A 19026-nucleotide genomic window follows, 5' to 3' on the forward strand; every position below is an offset into this window, starting at 1 on the left:
CACAAGCTTGTCAGTAAATAATACAAAGTAATCTTCTCCATCCTGCAACTAACTCTTCTTACCAAATTTAATCAGCATAGATGTATGTTATTCATGTTAGTTTTTAATCTGATTATTTCTCCCTTAAAATGAGGTAGAAAAACATTGAAAGTAAAAAAAAGGGAGATATTACGTGTATGAAATAAATCCCACAGGTTTCTTTTCAAATGCAGTAGAGGTGATGTACAAAAATTGAAATGCATTGAAGCCCATTGAAGCATGGAATTGGCTAACATTGATCTTAAAATATTTCTAGTGGTGGAAACTGCATACAAAATCAGCACTCATATTTTGGAGATAATTTTATGAAATCATATTTTGGAGAATTGTATCTAAGAAAAAGCTAATGCAATCCTAAGTTGTATTAAGAGAGGGATACAGTCAAGATCAAGGGAAGTACTAATACCACTCTATAAAGCCTTAGTAAGACCACACCTAGAGTACTTCATCCAGTTTTGGTCACCACATTATAAAAAAGATGTTGAGACTCTAGAAAAAGTACAGAGAAGAGCAACTAGAATGATTAGGGGACTGGAGGCTAAAACATAAAATGAATGGTTGCAGGAACTGGGCTTGGCTAGTCAAGTAAAGAGAAGGACTAGGGGAGACATGATAGCGGTCTTCCAATATTTGAGGGGATGCCACAGGGAGGAAAGGGTCAAGCTATTTTCTAAAGCTCCTGTAGGCCAGACAAGGAATAATGGATGGAAACTGAACAAGGAGAGATTTAACCTGGAAACAAGGAGAAACTTTCTGACAGTGAGAACAATCAACCAATGGAACAGTTTGCCCTCGGAAGTTGTGGGAGTGCCATCACTTGAGACTTTCAAAAAGAGATTGGACTACCATTTGTTGCAAGGTCCCTTCCAACTCTGATTATCTGTATTATCCGAAAGCATATGCAGTATGCCAGTTTGGTGTATTGGGTTAAGGCACCAGGCTAAAAACTGGGAGACTGTAAGTTCTAGTGTTGCCTTAGACACAAAGGCAGCTGGGAATTTTCAGTTAGTCATTCTCTCTCAGCCCTTGGAAAGGCAAATCACCTCTGAAAGGGCAAATCACCTCTGAAAATATCCAAGGCATCCTCTTTCTATCTGAATAATTTGATTTTTTTTCTTGCTTTTATTTTCTGTTAACTCAAGGCTGTACACTTACTTAGTGTTTTAAGTTTATACACACATATATATAAGGGTTTTCATATACAAGAGAATTTTCATGAGAAAATATGCAAGTACCTGTTAGGAAGGAACACAGAAGGCATTCAATATATGTGTATTTAATACAAAATAGTTCACAGAAATTTGAGAGAAGTCCTATACATAGACCAAACTGATTGAATTTATTCTAATTCACACATCCCTAGGAAAAATTAAAACCAACAAATCCACACATGTCCTTTATTTTAATAACATATTTTTGGGGTTATTTGTCATAGGAAGGGCTTCTTGTCATAGGGAAAGCTGGATCCAACTTGGGATGTCCTGTCTTAAGCCTGCTGGAAACTCCTAAGCTCCTTATCTCATTGAAAATTAGATACTGTAGCAGACAAAAGAGTCAGATTGTGTGATGTGTTATAAAAGGATAGCAAGGTGTTTAGTGCTTTCAGATCCAAAGCTCCTTCAATTCACAGATAATGGCCTCCCCTATCAATACAGGGAAAATACACATCAGCCTAGATCTGGCAAGACATAATAGAAATAATGGAATGAAACAAGAAAGGGGAAAGGAAATGACAGGAAAGGAAGGGAAAGGAAAGGAAAAGGAATGAAAGGACCACACTCCTGCAGGATTCTGGATGAAAGTTTCCACCTTCCAATCTCCCTAGGGTGAACTGTAGAATTTTTCTGTCCATGGTTAATACATAACATGTATCTTTGCTATTCTTGATTTCCTGTGTATAAATCCATCATACTTCAAAATTGTTGCACCCACATCCCATTTTAGCAGGCATGCAAATTACTGTCATATTCAAGGTGAAGCTGTTCAAAATGAACAGCTTTCATTTTCAGTGTTTCCAGCATTATCTTGACAATGGCTTTCTTCTCTTTTGCTTGTTTGCCCTTGTCCTACAAAGGACATTTTGCATAACTTTCACTATTCTATTTATTGAAACATAAGATAATCACTTTTGAATGTCTTTAAAAGGCTTTTATGTTAACAATTTATTAGGATACATATAATACTTAGGACAGAACTGATGAAATTAATAGATTTTAAATGGAAACTTGTGCATCCTGTTTTTATAGATTATAAAATCCTTTGATCTCCCAGAGAATATATAATGACCGCATGATAGATAGCAATAGCAATAACACTTAGACTTATATGCCACTTTATAGTGCTTTACAGCCCTCTCTAAGTGGTTTACAGAGTCAGCATATTGCCCCCAACAATCTGAGTCCTCATTTTAACCACTTCAGAAGGATGGAAGACTGAGTCAACCTTGAGCCTGGTGGGATTCGATCTGCCAAATTGCAGGCAGCTGGCTGTCAGCAGAAGTAATTTACAATATTGCACTCTAACCATTGCACCACCAAGGCTCTCAGATGGCCTACTTTGAAAAGGAACATTTCAACTTAAGTCTCATTAAAACTTATCAAACTCTGGGACACTGGAGATCATTTTTGCAGGGCAGAAAATAGAGATACATGTCTTCCTTCATACTATCACAACCAACTGGGAATAAAAGTAGATATAGTAGGCTCCTGACTAACATACTCCTTTGTTGGGACATATTAAGAGAATGGGGTGGTTTGGAATTCTGTGACTTCCAAGCTTCCTTCAATTTTCCCCTTAAACTGTTCCTTTCTGATTTCTAATTGGAATCTTGATGCTAGACAGCCAAGGTTCTTGTAGAGTTCCATAGTGGGGAAAACAGAAAGCCATCCAATGGCTATAATCCTCCAAAAGTAGATTATATATATTCCTAAACCAAATATTTATCCAGTAGATTTATCCCTCTGAAAGTAGAGCTTTTGACATTACTTTAAAATGGGACAGTAAATGCATTCTACGATCCTTGAAGCAGATCATCCTAAGGAATAGAGAGATGCAATCAGAATGCATAGATTTACAAACAAAATATCAAAATATTTGATTTTTGCTCCAGAAGAAACTAAAGCAATTGCTGCTCCAGAGTCCTAGTACTGCATGTCTGGGTGAGGTCCTCTCTTAAGCTTCTGTCTGCCTAACAGTTTAAAAGCATGTTCTATGTGAGTAGATAAAATAGGTATCACTTCTGTGGGAGGATAAGCTGGCACTCAGTGCAGGCTGTCAGATTCCTGTCCTCTGAACCTTCCCAGTTGCGGTGCCCATTTGTGAGGCATCTCTGGGCAGGGAGAGGGCACTGAATGACACTGGATGAACAACCACTTGTCTTTCTTTCTGGTGCAAAGCCAATTCTCCCTTTTGTGGGACACCAAAGGAAGTGCAATGTACAGGGCTGGTACTTTGGCAGCCAAATTACTACTCTTAATTGCATTGTAGTATTTTGGCTTAATGTAACAATGCCATATGGCAATAATAATAATAACACAACCAGATGAGATAATTCTAATTTATTCTAAGACTATAGTAATATAAACATACACATCTGATAATATAAATATTCCACTGTCACTTTTAACGCCCTGATTAATTAAGGTGTGTCCTTCCTAAGTAAGGGTTTGTGGTCTCCTGCCTCTCTTGTCTGAGGCAGCATCTCTTCCTTGCATGCCTCAAGGTGATTCTCACATACCATTACATCTGGTCACATTCCCTGTTTGGTTTATCTAGTAAGGTTGAGAAAAATATGGTAGTATAAAATAATTTGTGATAATGTCAATTATCCTTATATCCTTCTTTGGAATCATTGGCTAATTTCTTGTAAACCAGGGGCCTAACAAATGTTTGTGTTTTGCAAACCCATAAAACATAAGAAAAGAGGAAAAGCTGAAGAGGGGAAATATGCGTCTTTTTTCTTTTTTTGCAGGAAGGGAATGGTGGCAAGACTCTATGGCTCAGCTCGCTCAAAGGGTATCAAAATTTGGAATTCTGTGAGTGTGTTCGTTCACTGGTACTGTTTTTATTAGAAAATGTCTTCTGCTGGCTTCTGCTAGGGAGACACCAAGTCCTCTGAATTGAATGAATCACCTGAGTCACACTTGTTCATTGCTGAAATGGTTTTGAGTGGGACAATCATAGTATTATGAATGAATCACAAACTAGAACCTGCATTGTTCTTTATCAGGAGGCTCTGGCTCAGCTTTCATGTCATATAGTGGAAAAAATATCTACCCCTCCTTGTTCTTTTGTTTGAAATGCAAGTGGCAGCAAGGCATACTGAGAACAAATTGCATAACAATGGGCCCCTGTTGGGATTCAGAAAGTTATTAAATATTTATCCCTCTCTCTAGGCTGGTGGATGTAAGAAGGCTATGTACAATAGAAGAAAGGTGACAAATTGGACATAGTTGGGGGAAAGCATAGTATAATCAGCAGAGATATATTTATATTTAATTTCTTTTTTTGTATTTAACTGTTTAACTATTTTAATTGTTTTGATGATTGTTTGCTGCCCAGAGTCAATGCTTTGAGGTGGGTGGCTATACAAATTGAATTAATGAAAGGATGAATGAATGAACAGATGGATGATGAAAGAAAGAAAGAGAAAGAAAGAGATATAGAGTTTGTTAAATGGAAGAAGGTAGAAAACTCAAGTGAGATATCAGGCATCAAGCTTGTCTGTTTTCAGCCAAATTCTCTGACATGATGCAAGGGCTGTTACTTAGAAATAACTAAATTTGCTCTATTTTGAGGGAAAGGAACTATGTACATCACAGAGCTGAGAAAATATGTTCTATATTTTGAACTGTAAAAATTTAGGATTCCATATAGGCATTCAAAAAAATAATTATCTCTCATAAACTATAAATGCTGACAGAGACAATCATAAGCCAGGGTTACTAAAAATAATAATAAAAAGCAGCATATTTAGGGGAGTCGGTATTTGCAGATGTATAAGACTTTAAAAGATGGGGAGATATCACCTTCCCCCCTCCAACATTCCAGTGAGATTTCAGTAGATATAGTGTTAAATATTGATTCAAAAAAGAAAATGGGGCACATTCTTCTATTAGAATGTGCTCTTGTTTTACCAAGGGATGCAAAAGAAAACGATAATTTGCAGTTTTCAAATCAAAATACTGTGATTAATGATGCTACAATCTAGCATGATAGAGAACAGGGATATAATTCATGGAATCCATTAGCAACTCTACTGAAATGGTTTTATGGATCAAGATTTGCATACAAAAATATGAAGACAAAAGAATAGGATTAGTTCAACACAAAGTTTTTTCCCCCCACAATTCCAAATATCAAATAGAAATAACTTTCCTAAAGGTTTGTGATTGTAAAGGATTCTACCTCCTCCCATTCTCATCCTTTTTTAAAAAAGAATCTTTATATTTGCAGGATCAATCTGTGGGATCTGTGTGTTTCTAAACAAAAATATATAATCATGAGGATCACGTCGGTTTTTATGGAGTCTGCACTAGTTACTTTGCCTCTGTGGCCACTCTGAAAGATGCAGCTTCAGTTACAGATCCTTGAATAGCACTAACAAAAGAAATCATTTCTCAAGTACCCTTTAAAAATCTTTACCTTGTTCTCTCTTGGTGTACATATCAGAGAATTTAATCAATAAAAAAATGTAAAGGAGAGAACAGTGCAAATAAAAGCCCTTAATATGCAAAGCCCTTTGCTTTCTTTGATTGCACTGCTAGAAATGTATTTTTGTTAAGCGCTGTTCTTGGAAGACTGGTAGTCTTTTCCTACAGGAAAGCCAAAAGCATCTATACTCATATATAAACAACTAATTCCCTAATGAGCTGTGAGGATAATACCTTGCTAAGTTTTTTCCCAACAGACCAAAAACAGATGCAGATAGCAGAAGAAACGAACATTTCCTGTTTAATGGGAAAAAAAGGAAAAAGGTAGCAATGGGGAAAAATATGCAGAAATGCATTTTGCAAACAGTATAATTAGATATAGGATTGTTACTGGACATGATGGGTATAAAAATTAGGTAGACAGCATATCCAGTGCAGAAGTGGTGAGATATGAACAGATCCATTAACATAAATGCTATGGAACATAAGGCATAATCAATTGACAAGTTAATGAGTCATAACAAATCAATGCTTTTTTATCTAAATTGACTATGTTTCCAATATTCAATTACTCTTTTGATTAACATTAGGCACATTTATAAATGGCTGCACCTACATTGTTAACTGTACATGGTCCTTCTGTAATAAACTCGTGACATGGGAGGGATAGCTGTAAGCTCATAACCATTTCAATCACTCTCATGATTGTGAAGAGTACTATAAACTATGTGATGACCCGTAGTCTCTCAAAATAACCCAAAACCCAAAACATATTTAAAGTCCAATAAGGCCTTCAACTTAACTTCACTGTTTTATTAGGCACAGTTTAAAGTCACAAAAGTAAATAATGAGGCTAACAGAAAACCAAAATAAACCGCATTGATGAGAGTTCTGAAGCAAGCCGAGATAACTAATCATAAACTCCAGGCAAATAATCGAGAAAAGTCCATGGGAAGAACGCCAACAAAGATAAATCTCTTTCAAGGTAAACACTAATTGACTCCAGCAAGTCTAACTACGTAGCTGAAAAACCTATATGCATAGCTCCCACCTGCAAGTCATGAGGAGGATCATGGTAATCTCCTCTTGCGTAGACCTCACTTTTCCCTGATCCTCTCCTCCCCGCATGACCTAAGATGTATAGGGGATGGGCTTGGACCCTCCTCTGACTGCTCAGCCAGACTCTGCCCTTCCTCACCCTCCTCTACCACCTCTGGAGCCACACTCCCACTCCCTGTTGGTTGTTCTTCCTCTTCCTCAGAGTCAGACTCCACCGGGGCATGACACTCTATCTCAAAGACTCTATAATCTTTGAGATGTTTGGGAGGCACAAAAAGTTATTTTGTAAGGATACCAAGATTGAATTTGTATCTGCAGAGCATATAAGAATTGGGGGATTTAGTTGGGGGTGAAAAAAAGTGGGGTGTTGAGTGGATATATTTCAGGTGTGGTAGGAGTTGGAAGTTGTGCTGCCTCACGATATAAAGCCTGAAGAAGCACAATCCCACTGTGACAGTCTCTGGGATAATCAGAGAGGCAGAACTGTAGAATAGCTGGGATGAGAACAAGAGCTATCCAGGTCTTTTGGTCTGAATCCTTTGATGGTGGCTAGAGCAGCAGTGAACTATGAGCTGGGCTTATAGCCACGCTGCTTATCAGTTGTATGGCAAAAACTGAGACTCCACTGCTCAGCTGTTGGAGATCATCAGACAATATAGTATCAACAGTCAATTTGGTGGTGCTTTTCCAGATAGCAGAAGATACAATAGGATCTGTGGTATAAACCAACTTCTGGACTGCAGTGACATGATATAGATGGCTGTATGAGATTTGATTTGGCTTTATGTTGGTAATTGATCTTTTTTATCCAGGAAAAATTATAGTTTTGATGACAACATAAAAGATTTCTCTCAAGGGCCTGACTGTATGGGTGCTCAGATTTCTCCGTCCTACTCCTATTTAACATCTACATGAAGCTGCTGGATGAGGTTAGTATGTTGATGACACTCAGCTGTATTTCTTTGCCATGGGCAAACCAAATGATGCCACAAAGTGCTTACTACCACCTATAAAGACCTAGATCAAGGGTCTTCAAACTTGGCAAGTTTAAGACTTGTGGACTTCAACCCCAGAATTCCTGAGCTAACATGACTGGAGGAGGAATTCTGGGAGTTGAAGTCTTAAAGCTGCCAAGTTTGAAGACCCCTGACCCAGATGGTGTGGAGGCAGGCTATTTACAGGACTGCATGTTGTTTCTCAGATGTTTCTCCTTTCCCCTTCAGAACCAGCAGGGAGGATATGCTCAGGGTTCCTTCCATTAAATAATGTCACCTTGTTAGAGTCAGGAATCATGCCTTTTCATGTGGTAAACACTCTATGATCCTAATCCTGCTAGCATCTCATGAGAATCAAGGGTATGGCTATTTCCTGCAGTTGGACAAGGGTGGCAACATAAAAGCAACATAATATAAAAAGCCCAACAGATATAAGAGAACAGTGCAAAAAAAAAAAAAAGACACATCTCTATGTCACTTCCAACTCAGAAAGAGCCTGGCCAGTACTCTAACCCAAGGTCTTAGGGAACAGTCACACTTTTTATGCTTGCTTGAAGGTGTGTGAGGTGTCTCCACTGCTCTTCGTGCTTTCTACTCTCCTGATTGATAAGTAACAGGGGAAATAATACAATGGTAATAAATCAGAGGTTTATTTACAACTGGTAAAGCACTCTAAAATGAAGCATTCTTTATCAGATACATGAAACGTCCACTTTCCAGCCAAACAGCTAAATATAACTAGAATTCAGTGTTTTATTCCTACTTCATACTTACTGGTAGAAATAAAAATGGCTAATTATACTGAGTGGTATCTTTCTCCCTTCCCTCCCTTTCTTTCTCACTTAGTTAAACATCTGGCTGGTCAAATGTGCTCTCCCTCAGTTTTCCTCTTTCCCATGGAGATCACCTGTATCTCTGTCCTTCCTTTGCTTCAGCTGTTCCCTTCAGATTGTTCCCTTCTCCATTTCAGATGTCTTACCCAAGGTATCCCACAAACAATAAAGACTTTCAGCAATGCAAATTTGATCAACCCATATCAGGATCTTCAGCCTTCATTTTTTTCCCCTAAAACAGTGAGCTTCAACACCCGTAGCTGCCTAGACTCCTTTATGATTTCGAGCCATTAAACCTCCTGCTTTCCTTCTAAAAATTTCTTCTTCTCAGAAGTTCCTTTTTTGAAGATTTCATCTTTGCCAGCTCAGCAGCTACCCTTCCATTCACTTATGCCAAAAATGAAGCTAAGCTACCTCTTTCTGCTTCTACCAATCTGGTGAACAGAACAGATCACCTTGTTTTGAGTCTCTTAGTAACTACATGTGAGGATGTTCATGAGGGAGAACAGGCTGTTACACAATCTTTGCTAATACACAGATACTATATGTCACTTTATACAACACATGTTTTCTGGGGGGATGCACTACACAATTCAGAAATGTTTGCAGTCAGAAATGAAAATGGGATGGCTCATTTACATGCATACATAAAATGGAATTGTCCCTGATCCTTAGAAATGATAGTGCCTAAAAATGAAGACTGTGAGGCAATCACCAAATAGTGCTTATAGACTTATGAACTTAAGTTCATAATATGTTTGAGTAACATAGATCTGTACTGTTTAGATTAGCTTAAGAATACATTTGTACTGAAGTTTTTATTGTAGCTATGTCACTAAGACATAAAATGGGAATTCAGTCAATCAGTTTTTCAATATTCTTTAAAATGAAGCAAGGGAACAGATATCTTTGAAGTCAAATGATCCAGCTGGTTGCATGTAAGCTTTCTTTCCTGCTTTTCAAATTGGCTAAATTGAAAATAAACCTCTCTTTAATAAACAAAAAATAGATGTCAAATGGTTATTTTGAGTGTAAATGATGCTAATTCACAATATGATGAGTCTACCTGTGGAGACTGACCAGCCACCTTGTGGAATATTTAAATGAAGGTTTTCCCTATACATGGGAAATGATATAGGTTAGAAGATCCTTGTCCTCTCTTACACTCTACAATTTTATCATTTTTAAATATTACAAAGTCTTTACTTTTTATCTCTCAACTTTGTTGAGGTAATTCCCCGTTAGGAGAATGACCACATACAGGGAGATGTATTTGAGAGTAGTGTTTGAATAATACACACACAGCACACAGATACACTGTACAGTAAATGTAGGTTTTTACTTCCAGAAACGTTAAACAAAGTCCAAAATAAGCAATCCAAAATCATTCACAGGTAAAATCAGTCAGTTTTCATCCAGGGATAACCCAATAACAAATTCCAGTATCAAAAACAGTTCAGTATCAGACTTACATTAAATCCGGAAATATTAGTCAATTAGGAAAAATGGAGGAACGGCAATACTTTCCAACAGAAGGAAACAGAGACTGAGACACACTCTGTTCTGAGATTAAGACTAAGACAACCCAGGTTTCTGGCTCCATCTTATGGCCATTTGAGAAACCACACCTAATTACAGTTTTGCATTTTCTTAAAGATACAGTTTTAAAATGTTTATCCTGGTTTATATATTTCTAACCCAAATACCTGTTAGGTGACTTATATTCCCAACAAACTCTCTCCCATTTGTGATCTCATTCAAGCATTTACACTGCTCCTTTATCCCTGGAGAACATCAAGCTCTTCAGCAGTTAACCTAAACTGCACTAGCTCCTGAAATAGGACCACAAAAGCAAGTGAGAGAAGGGGACCTATGAATAAAAATAGGCATCTTGTGAGGCAGGACCAATCCCTGAAAGGAAATGGCAGGCACAAGGAAAACTATCCATACTATAGCATCCAATAACACTTGATTTCTTTGAGGTTGGAAAGTACTAGAAAAAGGAAAATGTCAGGTGCTGTGTGGTTCCTAATCTAGCGTGAGCACCAGCCTACTATAGTTATCAATACAAAGCAATATGGATGGGAATTCTACATCAGCTATTTTTCAAAGCCAGGAGCAGTGTAGGAAATGCACAGCTAGGCAGAAATGCCCATAGAGTTGCTAGGTGACAAATTGGATAGATCTGACATGTGATTCCTCTCTTTGTCAACAGAATTTCTTCCAGAAAAGGAACCCTAAAGCCATCAAATCTGTCCTTCAGTTTTATGAATTGTACATTGAAAACATGACATAGTGCTATGTTAATGTTTTATTAATCAGAAACCAAAATTACTTTGTTTAAATCCAAAGAAACAGGGAGAAGTCTACATGTCATCATAAAACAGACATGCTGGAAGCAGTCAAAAAATCTGTACAAATTTTGCAGCATTTCATGGATTGTACTCTGGTGACTTAAAAATGTAATAACTCCCTTCCTCATCTCATTCCTTGTGATTATTATTTCTATCATACTAGAGGGCAGTCCAAGTAGTTAAAATACAAGTTGGAGCATTCAAAAGGAAAATGAGCTTTGGGTAGATTTGCTTGCTCAGTGAAATACAATCAAGTTATGAGCAAGATTTTTTTTTTTTTTTTACTGACTCCAAAATGTTCTTTCTAGTTCAGTCTTTGTTTTATGTCCTTGCAATCTCTTTGGACTAGTGCGGTGCATCAAGAAAAAAAATCTCCTCCTCCTCTGGAAATTATGCTGCAATAGCAAGAATACATTTTGTCAGAGAAGTCCATACTGGATTCTTGTTTACTGAAAACCTCACTGACCTTTCTAAGAAGACCAAAATGGCTCCGGTAAAAGAGGAAATAAGAGTTGTGAGAACAAGTAAAATTCAGAATGTGAATGAAGAAAGAGATAGACAGACTGAAAGACATATGCATTGTCTGTGCATCAATGTAAATTCCATACTTTCTATACAACTGCTAAATGAGTTTTTGCATGCACAAAATAATTTTTCTTCACCTTTGATCAGTTTCAAAGAAGGAAGGATGTATTTACAATATTGACAGAATTATCTTAATTGTCCAACAAATGTAATTAGAGCTGTAACAGAGGCTTTTTAAAAATAATAATGGATCATGTCAATGTGCTTGTAAACAATACAATAAAAAGCAGAAAAACAACAAAGCCAATTCAAACTGGAAATGCCTCTCCCAAGATTATATTTTATCTCTTGTTTTGTTTTCTAATGATTGCATCCCTTGTATATCACTTTCTCCCCAGAATAGCTTCTTAATTCTTGTAAGAAAAAACCTGATATTTTACTGGCCCCAACCTTGCTTGCCTCTGCAGACCTGGTTAATCCCTGAGGTACTGTCTACTTTCTGGATATTCTGCTACTGGTGATTCTCTAATTCTGTTTTATTGCTGTTTGCTACCTGGAGACATGTTTTGTGTGTTGGGCAATCATCTTAATCCAATAAATAAATAAATTCTGCAGCCATTCAATCCTTCTAGCTCTAAAGCAGAGTGCTGTAAAAGGCCACTTGAATGAATGAATGTAGTTGAGCCGATGGATGGATGGATGGATGGATGGATAGATAGAGAAAAAGGGATGATCTTGACATAGATATGTAGGCTCCACTGCCCTAGGCAAAAAGGACTGTAACATTTTTCAAGTCCAGAGCATGATAATATTTGGAAGAGGCTTAGGCAGACATTTCCTAATTGACTATACATAAAACTATAAGAAAGGCAGAGGTCTGTCTAGTGGAAAAGATAGATACCTAGATAGATTTAATATATGACTATCAATTAATGAGAGATAGATTGCCTTATGTTAGGAAGGAAGGAAGGGAGGAAATGGAGGGTTATGATTTTAATGCTGTGCTGCCACAGGCATGTACCTACAGGCTCTAGGATGTTTTTGCAGTGAACTGGGAATGCGATAGAGGAGACATAATGAGGATAAGCAGTGAGGAATTTTCATACTATAGAAGGCTGGATATGAACATGAATCTGACGACTGTAGATATGATTTAGATCTTTCTCAATTTGGTACCCTCAACAGGGTTAATCTGGCCAAAGATATCAAAGGTTTTAATTTAATACTTCTGGTGGACTAAACTGTGGGTGTCTGTTTATGTCCACTTTCTATTTGATGTATATGCATGCATGTCTCCGTGTGAATAATCCTATTAAAATAACTCTCTGAGTGAGTATTGATCAAAACTAAGACTGCCAATAAACTGTAGGAGAAATTTCCACAAGAAGTTCCTTAATAACAGGGATGAAATATCTCTTTCACTGAACCCCAAATATTTTATTACAGTACTTGAATCAACAAAGACAAACCCCAAAGGGGTATTGTTGCAAATGTAAAACACAGATTATATATACTGTAGTTTAATGGCAATTATATTACATCTATGATCAGTATAGTAGAATAGCCAATTGGATATGTATGGTGATGAGGGTAGTATTATAAAGACAAGAGTTCACTGAGCTAGGCAAAATCTATGTTCTTTGAATAGATGTTACTATTGATGTGTTATTTGCCTTAGGTGCTATCTCCTAATGTCCTAGCTTTCCACTGCTGTTCTTGGTATCTAATTAACATTCTTTGTGTTTAAAAGCTTTATGTCTTCACTGACAATTTATTTGTCTCTGGGAAAATGAAATTGGGGAGGGAGTAATTAACACGCTCTAATTAATGCTATTTTTCTTTTCCAAACTCCACCCATTGTTTATCTGTTCCACATGTTTACCCTTGTGGATCAAAACACAAAGCCTTACAAGTTCCAAAGAAAATTAATTACGGAGATGGAGATTATAGGAAATTCACAAAAAATGTCACCCATAATTTTGCCCTTGTTTGGTGTAAAGTGCCCAGACAAAATAACTACTCTAGATGTTAGAGACGTTCTTCCTAGACTTAATGAACTCAATTCTATCACACAACAGGAATTCTGGCTACAGTTTGTCAGCTTTTTGCTGCTTCCTACTCTGCTCTACCATGGGAGAGATTCCACAATATTGTAACAGCTCCATTTGGGGATCTCCTGCTAAGTTTAGGTAGATTTTATCCATTATGAATGAATGAATGAATCTCTTTGGAACCAATAGAAGATAACTTACCCTAAAACTATAGATTGCACCTAATTTCCAAACACTCATTTAGAAAAAAAACACGAGTATTGCTTTGAAATTAAAAGTAAAATGAAAATAAAGCAAAAAACAATTAAAGATGGGATTCTCTGTTATTTCTTTGCTAAATAAAATACAAACAATTAAAATGATGTTCCCAAGAATACTCTTATCTGTGCCTATATATTTCCCAGCAGTTCCCTGAAATCAGACAAAATTAATTGATAAACATATTTCCAGATTTGTTGTGAGCATCAATAATAAGAAAATAATATATAAAACAGTCTAGCTTTAGGAGATCCTGCTTCTATTTATTGTATCACACTACATTACTTAGCATACTGATTTCAAATTATTTCACATTGTGGAGAGGGAGGTGGAAGAGAGAGAGAGAGAGGGAGAGGAGAATTGCTAATGGAATTAGTATCATTAAATTTTTGTTATTCTAATAACATAGAATAACACTTAAAACATCAGTAAATGTTTGTGACTAAAAAGCTAAGACTCATTCTAGAGAATTAATGAAACTCATGGTTTCTGAGGAATGCTCTAAGGATGCACTAAAGATATTGGCATTCCAGTTGGAGTCTCTTTGTCCTTGTATCTACTGTACATATATAGTACTAAAATTCATGTCTGTTTGATTATTTTTAACTTTTAATTGGATGAAAGGGCGCATTCTAGGGCAACAATTTTTGAATCAACATACCTCAAATAGGCTAATTTACATTTTGGGATGATAAGTCAGGAGCCACGAGTCTTGTTGGATTGAAATTTGGCAGCCATAGTGCTGCTGCTTTCACCTGTTATAAAATTATCATCATTTGTAATGCTCCTTGCTAGCATCCTACAGGGAAAGTCAATGCGGAAGATAACAGGAAGTTAGAAATTACCCCAACTCATATTGCCTTTTTTGCCTACCTGTAATAGCAAAACCCATTCTTTGTTTAAGTAAGAAAATATCTCTGAAACTATGATCCAAGAGGTCATGGATTGTCTGGTACTTTCCTGTATTTGCATCAAAAGAGCAAAGTAAACACAATGGAATATCAATTTGTATGCAGTTAGGTGTGTTTCTCTATATATATATATTTCAGAAGGCAAACTTTTGAAGTATCTTTTGAAATGTAAAGAAGCCAATCCTGGTTATTTGCATTTCTCATAGAGATTTCCCCAAAGTGTTAATCTTTGCCATTTCTTTTCTCCACCCTCCCAAAGAATTATTTCCCTAAAGTCTGAAATTACAAACCCTTTAGCTGCTCACCTTTAACCTACTGGCAACATTAATTAACCAGAGAAATGTCTTGGCAAATATTAATTATGAACTGTAGGCTTTCAGAGAGCAAATATGCTTGAATGTTAACATGAACTATTCAGATTTACTAGATACGGAAATATATGAGACACCTTTTATCTTTGAACAGGAAGACTAAGGAATAGACCATCTGAAAGGAGCATATTGTCTCTCAAAATTTCCTCCTCAAATGATTCAACATGGTTATATAGCCAAAGATGGGCAATCCTATAACTCATTTTTAAAAAAATAAAAAAATGGCAGTGAATGTCTACAGCACAACACATCTCAATATATTGTTTCTAAACAAATGCTTAGCTACATGTTTTAAGTCTGGTCTGCAGAAAACGAATCAGGGAATTCTAGCATTCTTGGTTACATCTTTGCCACCAAAATTTCACAGCACAATGCGTAGGGGTTCTGGGTTTTACAGAAAAGAGATCATACACAATGATTTACAACCTGTGAGTCATCCATCATCCTATACCATGTGGTATTGGGATAGATCAAAGACATATACTGGAATGATATTTTCCATGGGGAAGCTATTAAAATGCTTCTCCTATTATGCTGCTGAAAGGAAATGTCAGCTCAGGTGCCCAAATGAATTATCCCTCCTTAGCAGCAATCCTTTCCCAATTTCTGCCAAAATCATTTGCGGTGTCACAGCATGGGCTTCCCTAGCTGCCACAATCCTTGGGCGGTGCAGGTGAGAAGAAGCAGCATCAGCAGCACAATACCAAACATTATGCACAGGTGATAAAATTGTAAATTGCAGGATGTATCAGGTTTTTCTAATCTAAAAATATAGACATCTCCTGGCAGTCAATATATTGCTATCATCAGGAAGAATTTTTAAAGTATGACATACATCATAGAACCTTATATTTGAAGATGATGTATTCCAGAATATAAACCCCAGATTTTTGCTTCATTCCTAAAATGTAGTATATAGAATCAGATACCAGACTGCCACTCATGTGAATATATCCTGGTTGAGCAGTAGCATAATCAGTGATGAGCGCCTGTAGCATCACCTTGTCTTTGAGCAATAGCAGTCATTAGATTTGATTTCTGCACAGATGGAAGAGGAAATACAGATAGTCGGGGATCTGGTTTCATTCGTATTTTGAAATGAAGCAATCCTGGCTAAAGCCTAATCCTGGCTAAAGATGTGTGCAGGCTGAATTTTAGTTATATTTTGGGTTTTATATTTCTTTATTGTGCCATTCATAGTGGCTTTTTTTTGGCTTTTGTTAAAACCTAAATGTTCATAAAATGCACATTATCACAAGTGTCACTTTAAAGATGAATACTTTAATGAAATCTGTAAGAAAGTACATTTAAAAATACATATTCAAGTGTTTAGATACACATTTATATGCAAACCACTGAAGAAATGGACTATGAATAAACATACAGAAAACTGATACAGAAAATGCATGCACTCATCTGTTCATAGAAATTAGAATTTTGCACAAGTCGTCTTCACCTTTACTGTTTATAGGCATGCAAATTTGCTGATATATCATCTGAATCATCTAGCTCTAGACTTGGGTCTCAGGTGGTAGTAGAGAGCAGCAATTATATTAACCTTCACAGATAGGATTACAATATCTCTTATCAGATAAAGTCTATTTCCTGGTTGGATTTTCCTAAACAGAGCTATATTTACGGTATATAAAAATTGGTAGAATCAAAGTTTAATACTAGGAATATTTACAGAAGGAATCTATCTCTTTGAAGATCCGTTCTCTGATAATTTTGCTATGTTCTTAAAGGGAGAAGAGAGTCAGAGAGAGGAGGGAGATGTATCTTCTCTGCACAAGCTGACATGCTAGCCTATTTATTGTGCTCATATTCATGTAATTATTCATTTAAAATTCAGGTCCTGACCTTGTGCTTATGCATCACTGAGGGTGACAAAAATCATTTAACATCAACTGTAAGATGAAATGTTCCTTTTCTCCACCCCCTTTTATAGAACGACAATAAAATAAAAGGGAACATGAGTAATTATCCTTCAACTGTAGGCATCTCTGGGTGCTCACCTAGATAGCTTAGGTATCTATAGCATCTGCATTTCTGGCATTGCTCATCTAGTGATATCACATATAAACAGATTGCAAATAAACAGTTGCAAATAATACACACTAAAGCCTTTTAACCTCTAGATGTGTTGGGACTATATATCACAAAATTCAGTGGCCATGTAGACGATGACATACACATCCTGCTCAGAAGTGATGTAAATGGGAAAGTGAAGAGAAAGTTGAAGGATAGAAAAGACAGTAGAGCAGGAGTGTCAAACTCACGTCCTCATGGTGGGAGCACATGACATATCGGGATTTTTCCCCGCTTTGCTAAACCAGGTGAGGGCATGGCCAGCATGTGACGTATCCAGCCCATGGGACAGGAGTTTGACAGCCCTGCAGTAGAGCATATTGTTTTTGCAATGCATGAACCTCACAGAAGAGCTCATTCTATAACACTTCCCTTCTTTTTATTCCCAAGAGAAGAGAAGGCAATGCCATCCCCAAGAGACTTCCAGGAGAAAAGGTTTTATCATTCTCCTAAAGATATAGATTCCCAATTGTTGAAGGATCAGGAAGCTCTGCTGGAGAAAGTCTGCTGGAGAAAGAGAATTTCTCTTTCTATCATAATTAACCTCATGTATCATGGTTGCTAATGCAGGTTATCTATCAAACTCTTGAAAACTACAATATAACTTCAGGGCTAAGCTGTAAATCCGTTGCTCAGATTATATCAAAATTAAAATAAAATATTTTAAGAAAAAAACCCCAAACTCTTTGCTTTAAACATTATGCCCTAGAGAAGCGATCAATGCTTTTAAAAATAGGTTAATAAAGCTGGCTAATAATTGCTTCAGATGCTGGAGAATACATACTGATTAGCATCAGTCAAGACAAGCTGAGATTTAAATAGCTGTCTTTTTTTTAAAAAAAGTGATGGCTAATAGCTTAGTGCTCTGAAGGAGCATGATTTCAACATGCCTCTGCTTGAGAAAGCATATCTCACGCTTATGAATTTTGAGATGGGGGATGGAGACCAAAAGCAAATTTATTACTGATAAAAGGAATCATAAATTAAGTCTTCCTGAAAAATAGATAACTGCCTACTAAATATAGAGACATGCATTATTTAGTACTCCTTTTCATGATGAAAAAATAATGAGATCAAAGCTGCCAGTATTAAGAAGCACTTAATTAAATAAGCATATCTCTTTAATTAAACAAAGATAAATTAGATAGAGAAGAATCCTATAGTTCTAGAAACCAAGGTCAGATTGGATATATTCAAGGCAAAAGAGAAATGACAATTAGCAGTACAAACCTATATGTTTGTACTGAAGGATGGGCAGGGGTAAACCTTCCTTGAACCTGTTTGGTATTACTTCAGTGGTATATATGCTTGCAGAAATAAAAGTATTTCTAGATGTAATATTTTTTTTCAAAATGCAAAAAGTAGCTTCCTTTTTGCTTCCATCCTTCTAGGCGAAAGCGACATTGTGTGTGTCTTTTGTCATATTCACAAGGCCTCTTGTGAAGAAGATTAGACTGAGGGATAGTACAGTAGCCTATCCAAGACCACTCAGTGAGCTTTATGATCAGCAAAGAGTTCCTTCTGACTATTGTGATCTGACTATTACCCTGAGCAAAACTTCACAGAAGCAGAACAGTTAACAAGACTTCCGTTTATACTTCCAATCCATCATCATATCATAACTTGTCTTTCAGCCCATATTGGTTTTCTCTAAGGTTTTTGCTTAGGCTCTCAATAAATGGATTGGAGTAATAAGGAATTCAAATCAACACTTGCCCATTGCTTGCTCATCCTATTGTCTAGAAATGCAGCTCCGGTTTTGCTGTCTTGGCAGAATACCTTATCTCTGTCACTCCTAGGGAGTCTAATAATCGAACCATGTAAGATGCCTTTGAAGTCATCCTGCACAGCTGTGGCTATGGCTTTACTAATATTATCTTAATCTTGACTG

The 19026-nt window shown here is 36.7% G+C and overlaps 1 long non-coding RNA gene across 1 annotated transcript in view; it reads left to right on the top strand.

The window, feature by feature from the left end:
* Window positions 1-11754, top strand: part of LOC148127352 (uncharacterized) — a 64391-nt gene extending 52637 nt beyond the window's left edge. The window contains exons 2-4 of the long non-coding RNA XR_015741505.1: window positions 4010-4073; window positions 7562-7678; window positions 10793-11754. This is a non-coding gene — a long non-coding RNA (uncharacterized LOC148127352). The remainder of the gene's footprint in view (window positions 1-4009; window positions 4074-7561; window positions 7679-10792) is intronic.
* Window positions 11755-19026: the final 7272 nt, after the last annotated feature.

The sequence above is a fragment of the Pseudonaja textilis genome, chromosome 2 (genome assembly GCF_049901715.1).
Source record: "Pseudonaja textilis isolate UNSWEBS1 chromosome 2, rPseTex1.2, whole genome shotgun sequence".
NCBI classification, from domain to species: domain Eukaryota; kingdom Metazoa; phylum Chordata; class Lepidosauria; order Squamata; family Elapidae; genus Pseudonaja; species Pseudonaja textilis.